Here is a 6,395-nt window from a genome sequence, read left to right as displayed (position 1 = left end):
CTGAACAAACATAATTAAAGCATGTTTCTTGAAGATTTATTTGGGGACGAAAGAAAAATTTAATGCTTAGTTGAGCTATAATTTTATATTTTGATACGGTTACCATAATAATTTAAATTTTTTTAAGTGCATATAATCAAAGCATTTGGGCAAAAATTTAATTTAAAATTCGCAAGGAACTTTTTAATTACCAACAATTAAAAATCATACTCTTAGCTATAACTTAGAAACTATAATGATTATTTTTTTTAAGACTTTGTTCACAGACTTCTATCAATGCTACCAGTATTCTGTTGAAATTTTCAAATAATCGATTTAAAATTGCACTTTTTTTGAACATCTTGTGTCCCCTTAAACAGGTTTCGGAATTTTGGTAGTTCGTAGGAAGATGCTATTGCTTTAAAAACCTAGAAGTCACAGTATCTAAACTAGACAACATTCGCAGCAGCAATGTGATGTAGTTTGAGAGCAAAATTAACATATGCCCATGCAAATACTACTTTAATTTAGGATAGTCTGAGAAGCAGCCATTGATTGTTTTGTAGTTCTTAACTGGCTTCGTCTACTATTGATTAGCTTTGTAATCAGTTTCGAATTTTTTTGAAAGTACAAATCCAGTTTTTTAAGCAGAAAGAAGCAAACCATAGATATCACCCTTCTGTTTCATTAACTGATTTTTCAAATCATTTATCATCATCTGATTTTTTAAATTTCTCTTGAAAGATCCGATTGTAATTGGAATAAACAGCTTATATGTTATTAATCCCTGTTAGTGAAATTAAATTTATTTAAAGAGAATACTAATCTTCTGAATTATTATTTCCTGTCTGACTAGACTGATATAAACTATTTATGATTTACTAATTTTTTTAATTAATGTTCTCTATATTAGGTTAGACTGTTATAATTAAAGTTGCGATTTCAAAAAATCGATAATTTTAAAACTACTTGTCAGAATGACCTGATATTTTAGCAGAGCAATCATGAGGCAATAGAATTTTGCTTGGTCAAAGAAAAATAGTTTCAAAATCTACCGACAGATGGGGATCTTGAGGTAATATCAAGGGAAAGATCAAAAATTGTTTCGTTACACACAGGAATGCTGTTAGCCAAAAGGAAACAATAGAATTTAGGGATTTACTAGAAATATATTAGTGAAAAAATAAGAATACGTGCTTATAGCTACTGTAGTGATAATGCTAAAAAAGGAGCTTAATTGAACAAACATCTTACTGATGATTAAAGCATAAGTTGCTCCATGTGCCTTCCGCCTTGTACTGCTACTAATTGGAAGCGCAAAATGGCATGCTCCACAACAGATCGGAGGGTATCTGTACTGATGAAATGCGTGTGGTGTGTGTTGTTTGCCTTCAAGTCGGCTAGATTCTCAATTCAACAGCAGTAAACAACATTCTTTAGCATAAACACAAAGCCAGAAATCACATGGGTTTTAATTTAGGGAACCTGGTGCCCACATTGTTGCAAAATGGCCGCTTATGATCCAATTATCTCTGAAGGAGTAGGAATATGCTGAGGAGCACCATCTTGCATGAATATTGCGCGATCCACACACTGACGCTGCTGAAGTACCAGTTGGACATGGTTACACAAAAGTGTTTCTTACCTCTTTCCAGTAACGGTGCAGGTAACAGGACCCACAGGTGTGATATCTCTGAAGAAAAACGGACTGACGATAATCTGCACCACACAGTGACATTTTCAGCTTGAAGAAGTAATGGCTGTAACTGCAACGGATTCTCGGTTTCCCATAGCCTGCAATATTTTACTTAGTTACAGAGCCTTTAAATAAAAGTGGGCTTCGTCAGATCACAGAATGTTCCATGGCCATTCGTTGTCAACTTCCATCCGGGCAAGCAATTGTAGAGTGAAAGATTCTCTATCTTCAGGTCAGTAGGTAGTAACTGAAGATGAGTTATCTTGTATAGGTAATAACTCAAGATGTTCCGTAGGACTTTACGCCCACTGCTGATCGGCAGATCCAGCATTCGGCTAATTCCCCGTGCACTACTGATTCCAGCATCACTGTTCATCTGTTTCTGTAAGGCTGTAGCCACATCTTCCACTGACGCAGTCGAAACTGGTCTCCTTCCTTTACCCCGTTTCACGTCAAGCTAACCGATCTCTTCAAATTAAGCAATCAGTTTTCGCAGACCAGACCATTTGTAATTACTGGACCCGAGTTTATGAATTTTAATGTCCGAAACTTCCCGATAGCTGTGCACACTCATCGTCCTTATAAAAAAGCTTCAAGAGCAGAGCGCGATCCTTCATAGTCATAATGAAGCTTCAGGCAAAGAGCTGGTGCTCTGCATTTTTATGGCAGAGTAATTTGCATATCTTCAGACAATATGAATCCTGATAGAGCCATCTATCGGCAGATTTTGGATCTATTTAACTCCATCGCCAAACAAAAAAAATTCCATTGCCTCAAGATTGTTCTGTTAGAATATCAGGTCATTCTGACGAGTCGTTTTAAAAATTATCGATTTTTGAAATCGTAACTTTACTTATAATCACCTTCTGTATTAATAGTCTCTATCTGATTAGACTGATTTAAACTATTTCTGATTTACCAATCTTCTGAATTAGCATTCTAAATCTGATTAGACTGATATGAACTATTTCTGACTTACAAATTTTCTGAATTAGTATTTTTTATCTGATTGGATTGATATAAACTATTTCTGAATAATTAATTTTCTTAATTAGTGTTCTCTATTTGAGGTTAGACCGATATAGACTATTTCTGATTTACTAATCTTCTGTATTAATATTTTTTACATGATTAAACTGATATAAACTGTTTTTGACTTACTAATCTTACCAATAATTAATTTAGATCTGACTAGACTGAAACAGACTATTTCTGGTTCACTAAACTTCTGAATTAGTGAAGGTTTAATATTTCTCCTATCACTGCAACCCTTCTGAATAAATATATTTCACTTTTTAAAGAAAACTTTTTTGAATTATGAAAAGTCAATTGTAATTTCTTTTAGTTTGATAGAAAATTGGGAGTAGTTTTACAAATAACGAGTATAGATGTACGAGTTTATGACATAAAAATAAAATATCTTATTTTAGAAATTGGTATTGCATTGGTAAAAATGAATTTGGTTCGGTAAAAAAAAAATTGAGTTTGTTATGAATTTTGCATTTTAGAAGGGTATAAACCTTTAGAAAGATAGAAATGGGGAATATATTACTATTTTTCCGTTCTGAGTTTTCAAATTCTCGCTAGCGATATAAATTGTATAGAAATTCAATCTATATGCATACGAGATTATATATTGAACACAACTTTTTACTGAATGTGAATTATGAAATTCACGTTATTATTATATTACTGGTTATGTAAATCTTTTACAATAATGCAAGATTTATTTGGAACAGGAAGATGCTTTAATATAGTTTTAAAGTGTTTCTCAAATTATTAAAAATTGGTACCAACTTTGTAAAATAAAAATTACGAATTTAATATGTGTTTTAATTTCTACAGAGTAGAAACACATTTACGGATATGAATTTTTAAAAAAATGATTTAAAGCTATTACCGTCAGATGGGGTGACTTAGTGCAAACTTTCATTTTTTAAATTTTTGCTTCGTGCCATTTGAGGGTATTTTTTTTAAGCTCGGTATCAACTGATTTGAGTTGTCAGCATAACTAACGAATGGTTTACCAAGAACTGGCAATGTAAACACCATCATTCTTGGAAAATTGTGAGCTCAAGTTACAAACAGTTTCAAATAGTGGAGGCTGGAAAGTGTGCTCGGTTGAAGAAGTTCTAGTTATCATGGCCAGGAAGGTAGGTTATACTTTAAAAGTCTCATCAATTGAGAAAATTTTTTGCATAATTTTCTGTTTTCAATTATTATAATGTTAGTAATTTAATTAATAAAAAAAATGCACCCTAAGGTGACTTTGTGCAAAGTTTTTTTCAGAGAAAAGTATGCCAAGGACTTATAAAAGAAAGCCCGAAGCAAGAAATTATTGTGATTACTACACCAAAGAAGCGTTAGAAAGATGTTTGGAGAAGTAAAAAATGGTTTATCCGTTTTGAAAGCATCAAAAAAGTTCGGAATTTAGCGAAACATGATTTCGAACAAAATTCATGCGAAGCATTTGAAATCTTGCTGTGAATATAATTTTTAATTTTCATATTGTTTTTTTTTTATTTCAATTTCCATAAATTAATTGTTTAAGACATTTAATAAGAGACTGTTAATAAGATAGGATCATTCCGAGTTGCAGAGTTGGAAGCAATTTGGGGGCGTTAAATGAGGGAATTCATTCAACTGTTCATTCATGTCAATTCATATCAAATGTTTGATTGTACTTGAAAATCACAAAAAAAGTTAACTAAGATTTAATTAATAAGAAAAATCTAAAAATGTTAAATTATCTAAAAATTAAAGTTTTTACGTTCATCTTAAGTAGATTTGTTAATACATAGTACATAGTTATATGTAATATACTTGTATTGTACGTTAACAATGTTAAATATTATTTATTAAACGATTTTAAGTCAAAGTGAATGAAAATAACTGAACTAAGTCAATATTTTATTGCATTGCACAAAGTCACCCCATCCAGGGGTGACTTTGTGCATTCGACTAATTGATTACTTACATATAATAAACATTTCAAATCAGCTCTTAACTACGTGCAATTACTTCCCAGATGGCTAACAACAAATTTTAGATCAAATGCTGTACAATTCAGCATCTTTTAACTATTTTTTTATTGGGTCAAAGTTGGAAAACTGAAAATTCCTGCACAAAGTCACCCCATCTGACGGTATAGATTTTAAGACGGATTATCATAATTACAAATATTGCCAATTTTTGTTTCTTTTACAAGCTTGGCGAATGGAGCATTTTATTTGAAAAATGAAACTTTGAAGTTCAATTTTGAGTTTATTAAAATGTGATTTCATTATTTTTAGTTGATTCTAAAGGAGTGGAAGCTACTCGCATTAATTTATTTTGCGAGAAATTATTTCAAAACGTTTGTCTCTTAACATTTTCTCTTCCTTCTTAATATCCAAAGTTATGATCAATGTTATTATCTTGATATCCGAATTTATACAATTATCAGTTATAAATTTTTTACTCCTGGCTGCTCCAATGTACAAAGTTTAATTTGGATATCAAGAAAATAACGGGATAAATAACGAACTGTTATAAAAAGATAATATCAAGCAACTATACTGGATAGCATAGTAAATAATTTATTGCAATGTTTTTATATAGTGTTATTTTTTATCTTTAAATCCAAATTTATATCCAATATTTTTATCTTGATATCCAAATTTATATAATCAGCAATTATGGATTTCGTCTCTTGACTCCTCCCAAAAATAAATTTTAAAAGTTATGTTATTGTTCCGTCGTTTAACAGACGACCCAATTTTGAGTTTACGACTACAAATGCTCTACTCCGCATCCTTGTAATTTTGAACCCAAACCAGAAAATAAGGATCAAATATTGCACTTTTTGATGGACTTTTGATGAACTGGTGAACTTTTTGATGGAACTAACCAGCATTTGCGTTACATGGAGAGGAAAGCTATGAAAATCTCCCACGGTTAGCCTGATGACAAGAGAACTCTAACCCATGGCTTTCCTACTACTGAGGATGCTTTACGTCAGCACTGTGGTCGGTGCGAGCCGGGTCACCTCATCGCTGGGATCGAAACCGAGTCACCTCATTAGGAGGCAAGCGCTGTATCCCTTGAGCCCCCTCGGCTCGCTAAGATATTTTATTTTATAACAGTCCTTGAACAGTCGACCCAATTTTGGGTTTACGACTACCAATGTTCAACTCCGCAGCCTTGTTATTTTGAACCCAAACAAGAAAACAAGGATCAAATATTGGGTGAAATTTACCTTCGTGGTGGATTTTCTGATGGAACTAGCCCGCATTTGCGTTACATGGAGGGGAAGACAGTAGCTATGCGAAGATAGCCCCCGAAAATGAGGAAAATCAAAAATTCAAACTGCATTCGTTTGACCATTTTTTGACCACAAATGACCACCCTTTAAATTTTTTTGACCACCCTTATTTTGGACATAATCCTGAAAATTAAATTCGGGGGCTAACTTCGCATTTTCACGCCAAATGAATAAAAATCAAATTTTTATATTGTATTCGTTTGACCACTTTTTGACCACAAATGACCACCCTTTAATTTTTTTTGACCACCCTTATTTTGGACATAATCCTGAAAATTAAATTCGGGGGCTAACTTCGCATTTTCACGCCAAATGAATAAAAATCAAATTTTTATATTGTATTCGTTTGACCACTTTTTGACCACAAATGACCACCCTTTAATTTTTTTTGACCACCCTTATTTTGGACATAATCCT

Source organism: Parasteatoda tepidariorum, chromosome 8 (genome assembly GCF_043381705.1).
Source record: "Parasteatoda tepidariorum isolate YZ-2023 chromosome 8, CAS_Ptep_4.0, whole genome shotgun sequence".
Classification (NCBI taxonomy): Eukaryota; Metazoa; Arthropoda; class Arachnida; order Araneae; family Theridiidae; genus Parasteatoda; species Parasteatoda tepidariorum.
The sequence above is the reverse complement of the archived record's forward strand: the minus strand, read 5'-3'. Positions refer to the sequence as shown.